This window comes from Schistocerca nitens, chromosome 2 (genome assembly GCF_023898315.1).
Source record: "Schistocerca nitens isolate TAMUIC-IGC-003100 chromosome 2, iqSchNite1.1, whole genome shotgun sequence".
NCBI classification, from domain to species: Eukaryota; Metazoa; Arthropoda; class Insecta; order Orthoptera; family Acrididae; genus Schistocerca; species Schistocerca nitens.
This window is the reverse complement of record NC_064615.1, coordinates 474,349,306-474,372,025: the sequence shown is the minus strand read 5'-3', so window position 1 is coordinate 474,372,025 and position 22,720 is coordinate 474,349,306.

Sequence of the window (22,720 nt, the reverse complement as noted above, 5' to 3'; positions counted from 1 at the left end):
CCTCCACCTGCTAAATCTCCCATTGCCATGGTCTAGAAAGTTAATCCGTATGTAGTACTCGATGAGTAACTAAGAATTTACTTATCTTGTGTATTTGTTCACTGAATGTACTTCCTCTATCCATCACTTCACATCCTCATTTATTTAATTACAGCATCAGAAAGTAGACCCATCCATATCCGCACCCCTGATCCCTATGCTGCCTCCAACACGACTACCAAAGGCACAAGTGGAGAAATATATCGAACTGACCTCATTGCAAGTTCCAACAGACCGCCAACCTGAAAACCGCTTCAACATGTAACACCTACAGTGAGTTCCATCGATCATATTCCCACAGGAGCAAAGCCTAACCTCCCCCAACCCAATATGAACTCATTATCCCAATGCGGCGACAGCCCTATTCACATCTTCGCCTTTTCTCACAGTTGAAGGTACTGCCGCCTCGGCACAACCGACCGGTAAAAATCCACGCTCCAACGTACTCACAAACGTAGGCAATGTACCCACTAAAACTCTAATTCATCATTTAATAGTAGGTGCCGCGGAAGAAAGTTTGTAGTTCCTCTTAACATGCAGCGAGGTTCCTAAGGTTAATTTACTAACCAAGAAAAACTGCATGGTGTTTCGAACTAAGAAAAGTCCCTACTAATTTTAGCATGCAAAAGTGAAAAATGAACTCCTGTGATACTGTAAAGAGAATAGTCAAATGCAGTACTAAATAGAATGTCAAGTGCTCTGTTAACATCTTTCAAAGTGATTTACCTGAAGCAAATGTTTCAAATCCCCTTGGGTGCCACCTGAAGGATCCATATTCCCGGTACTTTTAGAGGAGAACTGTAGTTTTCGAAAAAGTAGCGTCTCAGATAAGTCTAACTAGATTGTACTGAACACTTGCAAGGGGCATTTTAATGTTGTTACGCTCTCAGCAAGATGGACACTGTCAACGTAGCCTGTTGTTGTCGTCTTCAGTCCGAAGTCTGGTTTGATGCAGCTCCCCATGCTATTCTATCCTCTTCATCGCCGCAAACAGCTGCAACATACGTTTTTCTGAATCTGCTCACTGTATTGATCTCTTGGTCTCCAAGTACGACTTTTACTCCACACACTTCCCTCCAGAACTTAGTTGGTTATCACATAATGTCTCAGAAAGTTTGCTATCAACCGACCCTTTCCTTTAGTAAAGATGTATCACAAATTTCTGTTCTCCCCAGTTGTTTTCAGTACCTCCTAATTAGTTAGGAGATCGATGCATGTGATCTTCAGCATTCTTCTGTAGCAGCGCATTTCAAAAGCTTCTATTTTCGTCTTACTCTAAAAATTTATCGTCCATGCTTCGCTTTCATACATAGCTATACTCCATAGAAATGCGTCCAGAGAAGGTAAACCTACATTCCATGTTAGCAAATTTCTCTTCTTCAGAAACGCTTTTCTTGCAATTGCCGTTGTACATTTTATATTCTGTCCACTCCGGGCATAATCAGTTATTTTGCTGCCCAAATAGCCAAGATCATCGACTACTTTAAGTGCCTTGTTTCCTAATCTAATTCCCTTCACTCAGCATGACGTGATTTAATTCTACTACATTCCATTATGCATGTTTTACTTTTTCCAATACTCATCCCGTATGGTCCTAGGTATGGGTATAGGTATAGGTATGGGTAGTCATCCACATCGTTAATGAGGACTTACACCAGCTGGAATAAAGTAATAGAACATATTTTTGGACGTGCAAAGACATCACATCGTACTAAATATATAGTATTTGTGGACGGTTTTATGTATGCACAGCAGAAGCAAAGGAGAGAACTTTTATACAATAACTGAACAGCGCACAAGTACTTGAGGATGCTGTGCTTCTATAAACTGTCAAAACATACTCTCCATATGTAAACTCTCAAAGTACCTCGAAAGCTCAAACAAACACAGAGCTATGGCACAATGATCAAGTTTTAAATAACTTGTGCTCGGTCAGTGTCTGTCGTCAGACTGAAGTACACTCTGTTTACAGTACACTGTCCATTACATTCTTCTAAATAAAAAGTTAATGATATTTTAGGTGTATCGACAGCCGCAAAATCAAACGTGGAATACAGCTGAAATTTTGTATGGAAACCTTTCGATAATAATAAGTGGTGAAATACTAATTGTGTCCGATGCACATGTGGACGTTTCGATGAATATATACCGTTCTAAAATCCATTGCCAACGTTCAGGTTATACTCTAAACATCCCTATTTTTGCATCAGTTTTCTTATGGTGTTCCTCGTTTTTTGATTAACACTAAATTTGTAACTTATTCACGAAATACCACGTTCATTAAACAAAATTTTCATAATTTAAAATAATCCATTCCTAGCAAATTGTATACCCACGGATGTCGGGTCCTATGTTTCATCCCATACTGACATGTTACATACTATTTTAGAACTCAGATGAGATTTAATCAATTATTTATTGGTAGTAACATATTTCTTGTCCCTTATATTATTTACACAGTGATTAAAGTGAGTCTGACTGACTCATCGAGCAGCACAGCCTCTATCTTACCTTACGACACTTTGTTGCAATCGTATGAAAAGTTCAGAAGTTACAATGGTTTTAATTATTGTAATAACTAGCTGACAATCACGGAATTGCCTGGGTATTCAGTTTGCTAATTATTTACTAGAAGCGCAAACAAAAAAATTAACAATGTTTGTAGTGTAATATCGACAAAATGAACACCTTTGTAATTATGAAACAGTTGTACACACAATTTTGGCGGTGAGTTTCTGTACCCTGCGTGCAGCTGCTTAATAGGTCTGTAACGCACTTTTGCAAACGTCTCTATGGTAACGCCCCTTTATAGCTCTATATGTGGCTGTTGATTTCAGCTACAGCCGTTTGTGCTTCGCTGTTGAAAGCTATGATAAACCCTGCTAAGTGTCAGTGAAGTTCTAAGTTGACTCGATCGTCGAAGTGTGTTAGCAGTAAAGAATAAATGTATTAAAACTTCATGCACGATGCGGAAATTTTTCGTATATCTCAGTGTTTATGACGTCATATCTCATGATCTATATGTCACACAATGATATAATTCTGTTGGTAAATTCAGCGGTATATGTGGATAAAGTCTACGAAATACACTCCTGGAAATGGAAAAAAGAACACATTGACACCGGTGTGTCAGACCCACCATACTTGCTCCGGACACTGCGAGAGGGCTGTACAAGCAATGATCACACGTACGGCACAGCGGACACACCAGGAACCGCGGTGTTGGCCGTCGAATGGCGCTAGCTGCGCAGCATTTGTGCACCGCCGCCGTCAGTGTCAGCCAGTTTGCCGTGGCATACGGAGCTCCATCGCAGTCTTTAACACTGGTAGCATGCCGCGACAGCGTGGACGTGAACCGTATGTGCAGTTGACGGACTTTGAGCGAGGGCGTATAGTGGGCATGCGGGAGGCCGGGTGGACGTACCGCCGAATTGCTCAACACGTGGGGCGTGAGGTCTCCACAGTACATCGATGTTGACGCCAGTGGTCGGCGGAAGGTGCACGTGCCCGTCGACCTGGGACCGGACCGCAGCGACGCACGGATGCACGCCAAGACCGTAGGATCCTACGCAGTGCCGTAGGGGACCGCACCGCCACTTCCCAGCAAATTAGGGACACTGTTGCTCCTGGGGTATCGGCGAGGACCATTCGCAACCGTCTCCATGAAGCTGGGCTACGGTCCCGCACACCGTTAGGCCGTCTTCCGCTCACGCCCCAACATCGTGCAGCCCGCCTCCAGTGGTGTCGCGACAGGCGTGAATGGAGGGACGAATGGAGACGTGTCGTCTTCAGCGATGAGAGTCGCTTCTGCCTTGGTGCCAATGATGGTCGTATGCGTGTTTGGCGCCGTGCAGGTGAGCGCCACAATCAGGACTGCATACGACCGAGGCACACAGGGCCAACACCCGGCATCATGGTGTGGGGAGCGATCTCCTACACTGGCCGTACACCACTGGTGATCGTCGAGGGGACACTGAATAGTGCACGGTACATCCAAACCGTCATCGAACCCATCGTTCTACCATTCCTAGACCGGCAAGGGAACTTGCTGTTCCAACAGGACAATGCACGTCCGCATGTATCCCGTGCCATCCAACGTGCTCTAGAAGGTGTAAGTCAACTACCCTGGCCAGCAAGATCTCCGGATCTGTCCCCCATTGAGCATGTTTGGGACTGGATGAAGCGTCGTCTCACGCGGTCTGCACGTCCAGCACGAACGCTGGTCCAACTGAGGCGCCAGGTGGAAATGGCATGGCAAGCCGTTCCACAGGACTACATCCAGCATCTCTACGATCGTCTCCATGGGAGAATAGCAGCCTGCATTGCTGCGAAAGGTGGATATACACTGTACTAGTGCCGACATTGTGCATGCTCTGTTGCCTGTGTCTATGTGCCTGTGGTTCTGTCAGTGTGATCATGTGATGTATCTGACCCCAGGAATGTGTCAATAAAGTTTCCCCTTCCTGGGACAATGAATTCACGGTGTTCTTATTTCAATTTCCAGGAGTGTATGTTGAGAGTAAAGTTGGTGGCAAAGAAGTAATAAATTTAAACGACATGCATGATGTGGAAGTTTTTCCCGATATCAGCATTTATCACGTCATAATTGCTGATCTATGTGCGTTACCTTGATATAATTTTGTAGGCGCCTTTTGTGGCATTTAGGGATACTATGTACGAAATTTATTACGGATAGAGCTAGAAACACAGAAGTAATAAATTTAAACGCCATACATAATGGGGCAGGTTTTCCCGCGACTCATTGTCAATTACGTCATATCTTATGAAATATGATCTATACATGGTTATTACCCCCACATAGATTATTGGTATACAGTACGGGATGTGTGTTTCTAGTTTGAGTGAAATCGGTTAGGTGGTTTACGGGGAAATTTGTAACATACCGACATACATATATCCGCTTTTATAAAATGGTGAATTCCTCAGTTTGTGGTGCAAATAACTACCAGTTAGCTACATCGACAGGTTAGCTCTTTATCCACCTCTTTCAAGTCTTTCAAATGGCATATCCACTTTAGCAAAGGTTTTTCATGTTAACTGTGGCAGCCATGAAGCTGTTCAAGACCACTTACTTGCTAAGCTGTTGTCTTGCATCGCGCGTGCTCCTTTCCGCCAGTGAAGTGACGCAGAAGCACGTCGCCTGCCTTTAAACTGACAGCCGCTTCCTGTAGCAGGCCTCACTCACTCCGGCACCAAGCTCGCGCTTCTGCCCGCAGTCACGTCCACTCCGGCTCCTTTATATTCTGTCACAAGGGGTGCCACAGGGCGACGCTACTGAGCGGATATTCACCACACACACACGCCTCCAGTATTTGTCTGTATACTTTGCAGTACCCCCACTTTAAACCTATCCTGGACCAAGACAGGATTTTCTATCCGGACGTTTCTTCCATTTTAGTAAGTACAATGGATATCTTACACATTCATTCAAGACTGCTACCGGCGACGAGATACTCAACACCTCTGGAATTTGTGGTAAGGCACTATGGGACCAAACTGCTGAGGTCATCTTTCCCTAGGCTTACACAGTAATTAATCTAGCTTAAACTAACTTACGTTAATGACAACACACGTACCCATGCCAGAGGAAAGACTCGAACTTCCTACGGGAGGTACCGTGCGGTGACACTTTTGGAAGTGTGTGAAATATTTAACAGTTATGAAATAATTGCACGCTTTAATTGCAGTGCAGCCCGTGTAAAAGTTCGATTCCTTTTCCAAATTAGAGACTTCCACAATGCATCTGATTGTTACGTCCAGTCACTCATATCCCTCTAACTGTTTTTTCACATTTACTGGCCACTGAATGCATAAAACTTGTAATCCTTCTGCGACATTAGAATATGCAATGATGTATGCAGCTTCCTAAAAATACGAGATAATGATAAAGAATTGCAATAAACCATTTAGTGTGGCCTTAAAACTGATAAAGAAGCCGGCTAAGTAAACACAATACTCATGAACTCGTCCCCAACGACATTTCGTGATAGTAGCCCTCCTAGTAGGGTAGAGAAATCTTACTGAAGGCACGTATTTCTTGCTTCTTGTCTCACGTACGGAGCCAGCTCCATGATATGTTTCAGAATCACCAGAAATTAAAAGAACCGATTCAATTAATTATTTCAACGTAACGAGTAAGCTGGATAGTTTGAGAATGTACTTTAGTCCGTCCAATTGGGCCATTCGGCTTCATCAAGAGCCGGCCAATTTTCCGTATAGAAGCAGAAACGGCTTACAGAAATTTCAGGCTTACGATAAAATAACGCTAGGTGACTTTGGAGACATAAGATTAAAGTTTCGAATATTATAGCACTGCTCCAAACATTTCTCATCCATCCTTATTCGTATTAACATCAACACATTATATCTTCAATGTTCACATAAACATATAAAAGTTTGCTGAATGGTCTTGCTAACTCTGAGTGTGGCAGCTCTCCATAGTAGCTGCAGAGTGTCTCAACGTATCATTTTTTTTCCACGAGCATTGCGGTTTTCGGCCTTTCTCAAGTGGTGCACGCAAAATTATCATACGTCAGATACCAGCATCGTGGACAAAACGGAATTACCACTAGATACATCATGCCCGCACCCTGTGACACAGATGTGCTGTTAGCAACTGCCTCTGTTCGGCGAGGGAGAGAACCGGAAAATGTTTTCCGGTATAGCACGATCCACCTGAAGCCACTCATCAGAGATTTGATCATATAGGGCTACGTAATTACTGAGATGTTGACTGGTACGTTTCATGTTCTGTTCCTAATTAGATCAAGTCTTTTTCTTTAAGATCGGATGATTTGGTTGTCCAGGCGAGCTGGAATATGCTGCCAAAGTGTTCGTCAAAGCTAGAAAAGTATGTCTACAGAGCTATTCTCATCTCGTAAGACCGGAGTCTCCACGGACTCGCATCAATACGATTGAGAAGAAAGGGCAACATTTGATCACCAACAATTTTAGTTCATGTTCATGGTATCCTCAAAGAGTGAGCCCAAATAATCGTACAAGAGACACCTAAATACAAACATCAAAAAAGGTTTTGCACCACCCCGGTTCCCAAAACTCCTGAAGTAGACGTTGACTGTGGATATTGTATCACAGACACAGTCTCTTTGTCTGTTCAGAGATGTCACTAAACCCGCCCAAAGACGTAAAACAACCATGCATGAGCAGCTCCTACTAGACGGAGGGTCTCCGACAGCCGATTAGTTTCAGTCATTCGACAAGACAGGAGGTACACGCCTCTTGTAGTCTGTAATTCAACCATGCCTAGACGGTCAATGCCGCGGTTCGGTCGCATCCGCATTGTTACATTATGCAAGGAAAGCCTCTCAACAAGGGAAGTGTCCAGGCGTTTCGGAGTAAACCAAAGCGATGTTGTTCGGACATGGAGGAGCTACAGAGAGACAGGAACTGTCGATGACATGCCTCGCTCAGGCCGCCCAAGGGCTAGTACTGCAGTGGATGACCGCTACCGACGGGGTATGGCATGGAAGAACCTTGACAGCAACGCCACCATGTTGAATAATGCTTTCCGTGCAGCCACAGGACGTCGTATTGCGACTCAAACTGTGCACAGTAGGCTGCATGATGCGCAACGTCACTCCTGACGTCCATGTCGAGGACCATCTTTGTAACCACGACACCATGCAGTGCGGTACCACATGGGTCCAACAACATGCCGAATGGACCGCTCAGGATTGGCATCACGTTCTCTTCACCGATGAGTGTCGCATATGCCTTCAACCAGACAATCGTCTGAGACGTGTTTGGAGGCAACCCAGTCAGGCTGAACGCCTTAGACACACTGTCAAGCGAGTGCAGCAAGTTGGTGGTTGCCTGATGTTTTGGGGTCGAAGTACTACGCTGGTGGTCATGGAAGGCGGCGTAATGGCTGTACGATACGTGAATGCCATCCTCCGGCCGACAGTGCAGCCATATCGGCAGCATATCGGCGAGGCACTCGTCTTCATGGACGACAATTCGCGTCCGCATCGTGCACAACTTGTGAATGACTTCCTTCAGAGTAACGACATCGCTCGAATAGAGTGACCAGCATGTTCTACAGACAAGAACCCTATCGAACATGCATGGGAAAAATTGAAAAGGGCTATTTATGGACGACGTGACCCACGAACCACTCTGAGGGATCTACACCGAGTCGCCGTGGAGGAGTGGGACAATCTGAACCAACAGTGCCTTGATGAACTTGTGGACAGTATGACACGACGAATACAGGCATGCATCAATGCAAGAGGACGTGCTACTGGGTATTAGAAGTACCGGTGTATACCGTGATCTGGACCACCACCTCTGAAGGTCTCGCTGTATGGTGGTAAAACATACAGTGTGTGGTTTTCATGAGCAATAAAAAGGGCGGATGTTGATTTCTATTCCAATTTTCTGTACAGGTTCCGGAACTCCCGCAACCGAGGCGATGCAAAACATTTAAAACATTTCTTTAAATACAGAACCACCTCCAGTCTGAGCTGACCCTTCTCTAGAGTTCTGCTGTACCAAAACCTACGGTTCTGTAATTTTGATCCAGTCCATAAATAATGTAGTTAATTGTAGGATTATCGGTAGTATCGGTAGCATTATTACGAATAGAAGCGTCACAAACGTGTAAGAGAGCAACTGAGAGCCAATGAATTCTCTCTGTTTTTCGTTTCTTTGGTTGTTTGCTTTGCACATAATTAGAAATGATATTTATTCACTGTTAGTCCATTGTGTATTCTACGTCATTACAGAATATAAATTGCATTTTATAAGTAAAAAAAATACCTGATCGTAGAACTTCTGGGCATTTATGTAATTAAAGGAATTAGTTTTGATGCAATTACGGCTTACAAGCACAAACATAAAGAACTGTAAGTATTGTGGTTGTTTCGCACTTATAACTGCCCCACTCCCATACTACACTTCGTAATGACACGTGTTCCTAATGATCCCTACAGTATGGAGTAAGGCATCTGATCTAAAGTATAATTATCCTGTTTTGGGCCTAATGTGGCAGGTGTTATAACAGATTCGTCAGTGATCCACTTTTCTACTCATGACGATAAAATGGTCTTGATTAACTGAAATATTATTTAAGGGTCGATTTGAAATTTCCACTGTTAGTGGTTCTGATTTCCTGTTCACTAATACTCACAGTTAACTGAAGCCAACTTACAGTCGCCAGCTTGCTGCACAAGCAGCACTAATATACTGAAATACTGAAATAATGACAATAGCAGTGTAGCTCAGCTCGTTTTAGTATTTTAAACGTAGCTGCACAACAGCAACGGTCCCACTTAATAAAATTATTAACAGCCGACCAGTTGCAATGGATAAAGAATTTCTTTACCTAGGTTTCAACAAATTTAAATTTGTCTTCTTCAGAAGGCAGGCAATTTTACATTAGCATGGTCTGATGTATCATCGCCGTTTTTACAAATGTCGGCACAAATCCATTTGTCAAAATTAAAATATAGCCCTAGAAATAGGGTTTGTCACGTAAATATAAATTAGTACATGGATGTTGCAGAGCTCACAACCGACTCCACGGTATGTGTTCTTTCGGGAACAGATACTACCGTCATGTATAGTTAAAATATGGCTTCCCGGCCATTGACCTTCTTGTGTGAACGCACACGCTATGCCCGAACTCGTACGGGACTTGGTAGATTAATCTGCCACAAGTAATGAGTATGATGGGCAAACATCTATTAGGCGCACTACGAATGTAGTAGTGTGGACATGTTGGGAATGTGGATCTCACGGGGACCGTGCAAGGGATAAGTCCCTGCAGACGCACTTCCCTCTGTGCCCTCGGTGGCTCAGATTGATAGAGCGTCTGTCACGTAAACAGGAGATCCCGGGTTCGAGACCCGGTCGGGGCACACATTTTCAACATGTCCTCAGTGAAGTATATCAACGCCTGTTTGCAGCTAGGGTGTCTATTTAATTATCAAGTCGGTTGTGAGCTCTGCTACATCCATGTACTCGCGGTGGTCTCGCGGTTCTAGGCGCGCAGTCCGGAACCGTGCAACTGCTACGGTCGCAGGTTCGAATCCTGCCTCGGGCATGGCTGTGTGTGATGTCCTTAGGTTAGTTAGGTTTAAGTAGTTCTAAGTTCCAGGGGACTGACGACCTCAGCTGTTAAGTCCCACAGTGCTCAGAGCCATTGTTTGGAAAAGTGATAGCACTTATGAGTGTTGAAACCATTAAGTCTGAGCATTGTTTTTTTTTTTTTTTTTTTTTTTTTTTTTGCAAAATACCTTTTGAATAGCCCTTCCAAGAAATCAAGGTTATTAGCCTCTGGTTTCAGAAAATGTAGGTCACACTGTCCTTTTCATTTAACTGTTCTTCAATTGTGAGCAGTAAACATAAAGCATTGTCAGAGTTTCGATCGTTTCAAACTGATAACAGGAAAGGTTTTAGATTACTGTTTCTAAGGTGGCAGATTAAATGAATGTCAATTCCGCAGCTTACATGAGAGATTTTATACATTGTAACAGGAAGGTGAAAATGTCATCTGACATACTTCGGCGAAATGGAGCAGATTTGCGTATTAAAATCTACAGAAAGCAATGCAAAGGGGTGACACTCAGTCAACGGTATGAACACACCGAACCTATATTCTGCATGTCAATGAACAAAAGGTGAAACAAGCTGCTGGAGGAAATGTTTCACTTGGGAGCAGATGTGAGTGGTGACGTCACAGCCAGAGTTCAATGGAACACTCTTTAAGTTGCCTGCAGCGAGGGACGAGAAACAGACCAAGTGACTGATCGAGGAGAGAAGGTAAAGGGCCAGTGGAGTGGTACAGAAAGAATCTTTAGACCAGTGATGCCGTGGATCACATGAACTGCGCGTGGTATGCTCATGAAGTACAATGGTTCAATTGGCTCTGAGCACTATGGGACTCAACTGCTGTGGTCATAAGTCCCCTAGAACTTAGAACTACTTAAACCTAACTAACCTAAGGACAGCACACAACACCCAGCCATCACGAGGCAGAGAAAATCCCTGACCCCGCCGGGAATCGAACCCGGGAACCCGGGCGTGGGAAGCGAGAACGCTACCGCACGACCACGAGATGCGGGCTCATGAAGTACACTTGTAACATTTAGGCATCTGGAGCGGGCACAAATTGTGCGATTGGTTGACATGAACTAGAAAGGAGTGACGTGCAGAAATTTCGATGCAGTTTGATGGTAGGCCCATTCAATTGCAGAGATAGTTTCCACAAGGTGAAAGGAATGCTGCTATTGGTCGGTAACAGCGGTGATGTGGAGCACAGAAGAGCCCAGTTGGGAGACAGTTTTGCTACGAGAGACACAAGACTCTCCTCTGAACCAGGGTCAAGTGCAGAACAGGGTGCATCACGCTCTGTACGACACAAAGGAGGAATTATGCGTGAACACTGCGTTCACATCTGCTGACATTCAGGTAGATATTAGCTGTAGCGTCGTTGAGCTCCAACAGCGGAAAAAAGAAACAGCCAAGTAGGTAATTGTTCTTGTAGGAACTGAGAGGCCATTGTATTATGCACGCTGCTCCATCTATGTGCGTACATATCGTCATGTTTCAAGAGTCGGGGTGAGTACATTTTTTCTCGCCTAATGAGAAACATAGGACGGTTTCTGCTGATAAAATCAGCAAAGATTTTGATTAGCTTTGAGAATGAGAGCAGCCATGCAACCAACAGTTCACCGCAGCTAAGGCAAATACCGCTAGCAGAGGTGTGAACTTGTTGGTTCAGCAGCTTCCGTAGTAAGAATGATTTGTTAGAGAACCTTCTGGTTAAAATTTAACATTGTTGTGTTCAGAGTTATTTCAATTAAACAGGACGTAATGCATTATCTTGACAACTTTCCTACCATTGTCATGTTACAACCTATGTAAATTCTTGTATTTCTTTGACAATAATCCTGAATTAAAAACAATTTGTGTACAACTAAACACTGCTGGCTCTGTTACAGAATAAGGGTACACTCCTTACCCCAGTCATTTATTCTATAGACGCTAACGCACTCAGAGGGTGTTTTGCTGATGTCTTACGAAAGAGAATGGCAATTGGTCTGCCGCGATGGCAATTAGTCAAATTATAAAGAGTAATTAAAATTTAGTACTGAAAAAAATTTTTTTTTGTATGACAGGGTTCCTCAGGGTATGTATCTGCATGGTGGTCAGAATATTGTAAATGTGTGATCGACAGAGTAGAAAAAGTTGTTTTAAAGAAACAGAAAGAAAGAAAAGAAAAAGGTTTTGTGTAAAAGTAACTTGTGCATGACCTTGCTAGCGCGCGCGAAAGTTTTTCACGGCGTTGTTGACTTGGTTTGAATGTCCAAAAACAGTGAACGGTGATGCTAATGAAGTGTTAATAGCATAAGAAACTTTCTATGATATTTTGGAGACGTGTCAGGTCATATAATTTAATGTTGACGAGACCTCAGGCTTGCGCAAATCGAGAAAGACAGAGGTTAGTTAGACGGTCTGAGATGACGGAAGGACGGAGATCATCGCATATAGGGCAAACTGAAAATCTTGATTGGATTGAAATTGACGCACAAAAAAAGTATCGATGGCAAGTCACGAAAGTGAACAGAGTGAAAACGCATAGGGATTGGTGGCAGTTTCGCGATTGGGATCGCAGTCTGAGAACGCACAAAACCGAATTGATGACGGATCTAGTGGGTCAGAAGTAGAACCAGAGAAAGAGTAACTACGGTACATTGAACCAAAAGTTGTAATTCTGAACCAAACGGGACAGTTTCCTACGGAAAGAATGTGTCTAAGTCCGTCAGCAATATGCACAGAAGTCGGTGAGACGTCACGTGAAAGACGCGAAAGGCAAAATTTACACCAGATAGTGACAGGTGACGGCGAAGAGTCAGATAGTGTGTTCGCAATATTGAATCAATTCACTATTGTTGTTAGCACACAAATACAGGGTTAGCAGACTTAAAAACAGGAACAAATACTGCTTTAAATAGACTCAAATTTGAAACCAATGCTGAGTTCGAAAAAGTCCGCAAAGGTCAGCAAAAACTGGGAACAGAAGTTAATGAACCGTTTACTGAAATCAGGAAAGAGGCGAGACACTCGCGTGAATTAATTCAAAAGCTCATGGCTGATCAGAAAAAGATAGTTCTTACATCGACGCTTTGCACGATGCAGTGTCTAATATCAACCAAAGAGTTGATAATTTAGCACGGAAGACCTCTGGTATGGCGCTACAATTCGTGGAAGAACTCAATGTCAGGAAGCGTGGCACGCAATCCGAATTAAAAAGATTCGATACACGCATTATAAACAACATCACGCAAAATCAGCAACAGTGTGAACAGCTTCGTACAGAACTGAAGCAGTGTACTGAGAAACGTACAGAAAGCAGTAGTGAGGCGACGGAATCGGTAGTATCATCCGACATATAGGTGGAAAAAAATTCAGAGGTAACCAAGTCAGCTGAGCAATCTCCCGTGGCAGTAGTGCAAACACAAAAAAGTTATGAAATTCCACTTGTATGTACACAAGAGGTTCCGATCCGAAACATAAGCAGATGGGAGGAGTACAGTTGAGACAGGTGAGCGAAGCAGGTGGTATGCGTTCACAGCAGACAATGGTGCGAGAAGCGCGAACTGCGCGCATACCAACAAAGCGGCAGCCGACCCTCCGAACGTAGGCGAATTACGTGATAACGAAGGAATTTCAGGCGACACGTGCACCAGATTCTCGATTTACGAGTTATAATACAACAGGTAATATACCGCAGGTCAATATGAATCAAATACAAAGATCAGTAACGCGAAATTTAAACGTATCTTCCAGTCCGATACACGAGGAACGGTACGGCTTAGATAATTGCACACCACTGCGTAGATGTGATGCTAGATGGGACTCAAATATGTAATCTCAGGATCCAAATGTGGTAGGACGAATAAAGGAAGACAAGACCCACTTCAAAGTAACGGAAAATGTTGCGAAAACACAAACGCCATATGGTGCAATAGATAAATTTGACAATGATCACTTTTTTACAGTCAGAAAATTGCAACATTACAAAGAAAGTGGGAACGGCCTTCACACCCGCATGTTTATACATCAATTTCAGATCGGTTTGCCAGAGCACTGGTCACTTAGCCATAAACTTGACTCAATTTGTGCTCATATGCAAGGCGCAATAGCGGAAACCATGCAAAGAGTCGCTGCAAATTGTCGGTCGTATGAACAATTTAAGTCTGCATTCTTGGAGCGATACTGGTCCACGGCAACCCAAAATAGGGTAAAATATGAATTGTTGCAGAAGGAGTCATTCCAAAATTAGTGAGGAAAGAAGCCAGTTAGATTTTTGGAGAAATGACGAAAAAGAATCAGTGTTTAGACAATCCATACAGTGATGGGGAACTGATACGTATGTGCACAATGAAGTTACCCTTGCGTTACCTACAATCGTTGGTTGGCAGAGCAGGAAATAATATGCATGCATTTAAAGGGATGTTAAGAGAGCTTGAATTCATCTTCCGTGAAGATGACACGAAGAAACAACATGTGGTGAGAGAAACCAATGGTAAGGAGAATAACAGAAAATGGTTGGCCTTCAATAATGCTTACAATGGCAATAATAATGTTGAGGAAGGTAATCATTTTGGGAAGAATAGTAATTGCCCATCAGATAATAATAGTTATGTGTTTGGAAACTCACACATGTCAAACCATAACTATGATTTTGGTTAGCCGCGGAGCCACAGTAATGGCTTTGGTCCCAGAAACTCTGGCGGTAACTGTAACTCGCGATATGATCACCGTGGAAACGAAGCAGGAACGTTAAGAGGTTTTCCACCACAAAACCCAAGTTATTCATGTGGAACTGGGTGCCTCGAACGCAGAAAGTTTGGGAGAATCAAACTTAAACAGCACAACACACGCGAAATGAACCGGTACTGGAAGTCGAGTTGAGGCCACCAAAACCTGGGAAAAGACAGAATTGACGATATGAACGGTACGAAGACCGGTCACAAGTGATTCAGTCTCCAAATGAAGTTGATCTTATAATTAAACATGTAAATACATTTAGCTTTGATCAGCAAGGTTCTGAAGTAGGTTTAAGGGGAGATGAGATACAAACACCAGCATGTAGGGATACAGTTGACTGGAAATCGACTGATGAGGAACAAAATTTGTTGAAAGTAAACATAGACAGTTATGTAAAAACTGATGATGTCCAAAATGTGAAGGATTAGTTCATTTATACGAAACCGAGAGAGAAATGGTATGCCAAGAGGATAATGCACCTTTGGCAACACCAGTGTTGATACCCAAGTCAGAATTAAAATCCCACCAATACCCAGAGTGTAAAATCAACATCTAGTAAGATTACCCCTAAGCAAGAGGAAGGCTACGGCGTTAAAACAAGTTCTTTTCGATATACAAAGGCCCTATGGAAGTTAGTAAAGTGGTCCATGATAATGCATTCGAATTGATCAACCCAAAAACAGGGAAATCATTGAGGTTGCACAACAAAATATTAATTCCACAACAAAAATTAGTTGTATCAAATATCAAGAAGTCAAATAGTAGGAAAGCTAAGAAAATGCAGACAAATAAAACTTTTCATTTTGTAGTTATTGAAACAAATATGATAACTTTCTCACCAGATCAAGACGATAGTTGTGAAAGAAAAACAGTAAATTAAGAACTAAAGTACCTAACTCTTCTGCAAACGAAATGAGTAGAAAGCAAGGAGGAAGATAGAGATCAGCATGTGGATAGTTTGTAGATTCTCTCTTAAAATGTAGTGTAAAGTAGAAAGAAGTCACATTTTGTTTACAAAAGGAAGCCAAGAGGTAGGAAGGAATAAAGAATTAGGTAAGAAAAGGGTATTCATTTCTGATTTGTTCCGTCGAGGCGAACATGTAGTTGAGGAGATAGTTTGGGGGAAAATGAGAAGCATTTATGATTTGTGGAAGGTACCACAAGTTGATATTAAAATGGAAGTGTGAGGGAAATAAATATAAAAGATCGTTAGGAGGTAAGAATTAAGAGAGAGAATTGAATTATTAAGCAAAGCGTGAAACGTGTTATTTCGTGGAAGGAGGTAGACAGAGGGATGTGAGTTTACACAGGGAGGTTTTAAATAAGGACGAGTATATGCTGTAGAACAGTAGAGAAAATTTCTTAAAAAATACTGGGGGGGGGGGGAGATATGTTGTATTTTGTAGTTCTGTTACAGCTAATGCTAAAAAGAAGAAATTGCAGAGAAAAAGTTGCTGGAGTCGGAGTCAATGTGCGAAGTTATCATGATAATATGAAGTACCTGTAGTTAGGAAAAAGAAAAGGAACTTACTAACACACTACCCTTCATCACAATCAATATTCCCTTTACTATCCAACGTGATGAAGATAAGAAACTATAAACATTATACAAAGAAAAAAATATGTTTACCTAGAAGGGGAACAAAAAATGTAAAGTTATGAAAAACGTAATAAGAATATTCTTATGCATAGTTTGATTAAGATATTTTGTAGACTCTCTTAATAATTTAGTGTTTGTAAAGCTTGTAATGTACTTTAAGGAAGTAAAGGTTATGATAAGATAGGTAATAATATCATGTAACTTAGAGAAATTTGAGGATATAACATAAGTGAGATAGACAAACGTTTGCACAATGTTACATTGCACATGACGTCGTCAAGCGGGCGCTGCGTTATTGCGGCCAGATAGACAGCAGAACAGAGTAGAGCGGCTAGGCGTGAGGGGAAGGGACACTGAGTGTCAATGCCTGGTACGTCAGCTTACGAGATGTCGAAAGAAGGTGCCTAGGTGGAAGCAACAGTCCAAGAGGATAACTAACACCTCTGTTGACAAGTTTTGGGATCTACAACGAATCCCGGATATGGTCAACATACACCATGACACGATCATTATTCATGCGAAAGCCACATGCGATCGTTATAGCAACGGTTTTGCGAAAGTGTTAGGTACTTATCACTTCTATCACAAACTGCCTGGAGCAGCATAAGGAGAGATGATGAATGTTCACCGAACCGGAACGGAGGCGGACATATTACATCAAGGACGAACAGATATTTAAGTTAACCGGAAGAAGAGGCGCGTTTCTGTAACTCGAGGTTCAGAACTGCTGAAACTGTTATCATACCATACGGTAGTCATCAATTGCGAAACATCCCTGAACACTCATGAGGGTAAGCAAGAGGACGATGGAAGGCTGTCCAATCTACCTTGATGAACAACCTGATATAATAAATGATACACAACGATTTGAAGGGAAACACCATAACAGAATACAATAACGAGGTTGAGCAGGTTTTAAATCCCAATTCCCGGTCCAGAGAAGAACGAAGGTACAAGTGAGAAGATAGCAAGATACAACAAAGAACAAAAGATTCAAGGAATAAGATTTGGAAGAAAGAAGAACCTGGATCAGAAGAAATCAAGGAATCTTTCTAAATTCCTTACCATGCAAGACCATTATTGCATTTACCTACCAAAAGAGAATCCAATTTTAACTGTTCTACCAGTACGAATCTCCGATATTCCTTATGGCAAATTGCAACACTTTCGGATGTCACATCGAGAGATGGGAGATGACTACTCTTATGGAAAACAGGAGACGAACTGACCAACGACCAAATCGTCATAAAGATTCTAGGAAGGACGAAAATAAATTTTTATGCTGCCAAGAATAGATCTCTAGTACAGTTTCGCCATGGGAACATGCGGAATAGAATAAAGGCAACCAAGCATTCACGACACGCTCATACCTTCAGCAACCTTTCTCTCTGCCGACCTCCAGTCCGTGCTCAGCGGAGAAACGTCCAGGCACATGGAAAGCAGAGGACGACATCAATCAACCACGCTGAAGATGTAGGAGAAAAGACTGTCTGTGACAGACTAGTCTGTGACAGACTAGAAGTTGAAAACAATTTTGCACTGACTTCAATCAATTTCTCAACCACTGATTGACGCACTGAAAAATTTAACAGGGAAGGAGGAGGATATGTAAGATGGCAGATTAGATGAATGTCAATTTTGCACCTTATGTGAGAGATTTTATGCATTTTAGCGGTAAGGTAAATATGTCACCTGACATACTTCGGTGAAAAGGATCAGATTTTCCTATAAAAATGTACAGTATGCAATGCAAATAAAAGACACTCAATCGACGGTATTAACACACCGAACCTAAATCCTGCATGTTAATTGGCAAAAGGTGAAACAAGCTGCTGGAGGAAACGTTTGGTTTGGGAGCAGATGCTAGTGGCGTCGTCATGGTCCAATTACAATGAAACCCTTCTTTACTTAATCATCTGATATAACGACAAGACTGCCAGATGTACCGGATGGACCTGGTTTAGCTTTGCTATCAGAATTCCTCCTTGCACGAAACAAGGATATAGTGCAACACAACACGGTGAGCAAATTACATTTCTCGGAAGTGAAAATGTCTTAGAAAAGGGATGCAGTGCACGACTTTTGTCATTCTGAACAGTGTCTATCATCACATCATATGATGATCTAAAAGGATCTCGATGCTACCTTTATATAGATAGGTTTAGGGAACATATTTGTTGTCTCTATCAAGAGATTTTATTAAATAAGTTCCAAACTTTTTTATCACATAAAGAAGCAGGGAACCTTCTCCCACGCGTGTTGTCAAAATACATTTGTAATTAAATGTTATTACGATGTGGATGTAGGTCCATAAAGATCGTTCCGTGGATTTCACTTTCGTCTTTTAAACTGTTAAGCCATTACATTAAATGCACGTCAAATAATTTCTGCGAGGTCTATAGACTGGATATTAACTAAGTACAGATATTTAAAGTTATACATACATTGATGTTACTCTCGTCAACTGCGTTATGCTTGCTTCTGATGGTCGTGGTCATTCTGCACGTGAGGCACGTACTGGAATGTTGGCGATAATCTGTGCGGAGGACATCGATAACCCACAGCCGTTTTAACGCCAGCACTGACTGGTAGACCGCGCTATCACTCGTTTCCGATTATTGGATTCCGAACGAGGCTGCCACATTGCTCCTCGCTACTAACCGGTATTCAGAGCATTTGACGTATGGTGGCGGTAAAACATATTGTCAGCAATATCGTTTATTTTGGCACAGCGATTAGGGGCGCATTCCACTGCAACAACAGCGACGATTCAAAACGAAAATCGACATTTTCTGGACTCGGGGTGCCTCCCTCACAGTGATACATGGTGCGGAAGTGCCATCTCTCTGAAAAGGAGCAATACATTGTCTCTCAGTTTGTGAGAAAGTAGCCTACATTACATCAGTGTAAATCACCGTAAAAGTATCAGCAACATCATCGTCAGTTTTTCTATGCAGATGGAAATTGTTTTAAATTATGTACTTAGACTGCACAGCTGCAGTTGCAGCACTACTGTGAATTTATGTTGATTTGGATGGCAGCCTTCCGCAGTAGCAGTCATATGTCAGTTACTATTTCTTCTTTCGGTCTTAGGCGTATTGCGATTCACGAGAGTGTTACACCATATGGTTTCGGGTTTTATTTATGAGGCTTCACTGCTAGTGGATAACGTATATTACTCCGTCTTAAACGTTTTGAAGACGACATTTCATTCCCTCGTTGCTAACAAAGTCTGTAGTCGAAAAATCTTCGTTACATTTCCACTCCTCGCGATTTTTCAACTTTTAGACACCCGCTTTTTCTTTTTCTGCATTTGCATTGTTTGCACTTCACTTCACTTTTGAAGAACTTAACACAAATCATCGTCACACAAATTTTGCTGTGGCTTCACTTTCTTGTATTTAACTATGGCTTTGGTTTCCTTTGGAGACAAAATGTGCAGTACCACACCTTTAAAACTCTTCGTTTCCCGTGTCGGAAGCAACAGACGGAGCTCGTGACTTTATCTGCATACAGAAGCAAAGCCAAAGATACATGCACAATCACAGTTCTACCTTGAGCGCCACGTGCTCGTGCTCGCTTTGTTACACGCATGTCAACAAGCGCCCCCCCCTCCGCCCCCCCCCCACCACCACCACCCCATCCACCATCACTGCAATCTGTTACAAAGCTGTTTATCGGAGCTATAGCTGATCAGCACTATTCTGCTGTCATCTTACCTCATAATGACAGTTTTTTTCACGAAACAAAATCAGTGAAGAATTTTGCATTCTTTAACACAGGATTCAGAATACGTGATTTCCACGCAAGTCTGTTAGCGAGTTCCTCAATCACAATAAACGACTTAAAAATTACGTGTCATTTCTTGGGTTGTATATGTGCATACTGTAGGTTCATGCCGCTACTGACTCACAATGAATTCAAAGTACGCATTGCGTAAGCGTCCACGAGGCTAATACCTTCCAAGTTTAAGGTGCTCATTGTGGATCACGTCCAGGGAATCAGTCATCAGCTAAAGAAAATGACTCTCCCAGAGGTACAGATTATCTAACTTGTAAGTGATATATATAGTTTATTCATTAATACCGAGGCACTTAAATCTTATCGGTAATGTATTAGAATAGAGTGCTACGTTATTGACGTTTCCCACTTACTTTCAATTAGTTAAATGTAATTCAGTACAACCTTCTGGAGGCAGTTGTAACTGTATCCTACTTCTACACACAAAAGTAACAAAACATATAATTTAAAATTTTCAACAACGAATGAACAAGAGAAAGCCGGTGGCAACTTTCGCATACTCCAAGCGGGCAGCAGCACATGATGAGGGGACGTCGGACCTCATCCAGTGGCCAGGACAGACGTGGATATTGGAGCACTCTGAAGCCACGCGGGGTGCAGGCTTGCGAATGTCCTCAGCTTGCTTAAAGAATGGTCACACCTTGTGAATGGCCCGGCGGACAACGGAAAATGTGCAGGCGAATTGTGGACCCATGCAGGTACTAACAAGGGAACCTCTCCATCGCACCCCCCTCAGATTTAGTTATAAGTTAGCACAGTGGATAGGCCTTGAAAACCTGAACACAGATCAATCGAGAAAACAGGAAGAAGTTGTGTGGAACTATAAAAAATAAGCAAAATATACAAACTGAATAGTCCATGTGGAAGATAAGCAACATCAGGGATCGTGTGAGCTCAGGAACGCCGTGGTCCCTTGATTAGCGTGAGCAGCTGTGGAATGAGAAGTCCTTGGCTCAAGTCTTCCATCGAGTGAAAAATTTATTTTCCTTATTTTAGCAAAGTTATGATCTGTGCGTTCATTCATTGACATCTCTGTTCACTATAATAAGTTTAGTGTCTTTGTTTTGCGACCGCACCGCAAAACCGTGCGATTAGTAGACGAAAGGACGTGCTTCTCCAATGGGAACCGAAAACATTTGATCGCAGCGTTATAGGTCAACCGATTCCTCCACAGGAAAACACACGTCTTATATATTCTATACGACACTGGTGACGGCATGTGCGTCACATGACAGGAATATGTTGTCGACCCACCTAACTTGTACACTTGGCGAATGGGTAAAAAGATTCTTCTACCTTGCCCGATTTAGGTTTTCTTCTGGATGTGATAATCCCCCATTGGAGAGGCACGTCCTTTTGTCTACTAATCGCACAGTTTTTCGGTGCTGTCGCAAAACACAGACACAACTTATTACAGTGAACAGAGATGTCAATGAATGAACGCCCAGATCATAACTTTGCGAAAATAATGAAAATAAATTTTTCACTCGAGGGAGGACTTGAACCAAGGACCTCTCTTTCTGCAGGTGCTCACGTTAACCACTGGTCCACGGCACTCCTGAGGTTACACTGTCCTCGAAGTTGCCTATCTTGCACATGGACTACTCAGTTTGTATATTTTGCTTATTTTTTTCATAGTTCCACACAACTTCTTCCTGTTTTCTCGATTGATCTGTGTTCTGGTTTTCAAGGCCTATCCTCTGTGACAACTTATAACTAAATCTGAGGGGGGTGCGATGGGGAGGTTCCCTTGTAAGATAGAGCGTAAACAGGAAAGCATCAAGAATGCACAGGTAGCGGCGTTTGACATTTGTGGTTGGCTCCAACAATGCAGGACTGCCTTAAAAAAGAGAGGAACGTGTCAGGTACTGAAACGAAGCGTAGACAATAAAAGCCGAGAAAACAGGGAGGCGTGTGAAACTATGCAACTGTGGAAGAAATGCGCTAGCTTGAAAAAAAGGTTTGCCTGATGGACAGAAGGTTATTTACAAATCCAGTACATTCTTAGATGAAGCTCAAACATAACACTGTCCAGGCCTCACGCAAAGACAGTCGTTATAAATAAGTGTCGATTCCGATCCTTACTCCCATTCTCATGTTCTCAGTCATTTTATGACTTATTCTTCTATTGTTCCATGTTAAATGGACGAATTCTTACGGTCCATTGCTTGGGAGCGAAACGCTCGACTGAGTATTGCTATTCCTTGACTGACATCCGCTTCCTGTCACTGCGACCTCACTGCTTTGGCCATGGCAACATAGGGCGACCAGTCAACGCAGAGACCGTATTTGGGTCTCGTCGTAAGGAGGGTAGCAGACTCGCCCCATACTTAGTAACTCAGTCGCATCGAAGCCCAGTCAAACAGGCTCTGACATGTGTAATTTTATGTATAAAAGGTACTATAATTAAAGCCAACATTCCATGTTTTTAATCATATAATCAGTCTGTTACATTAACTTTTT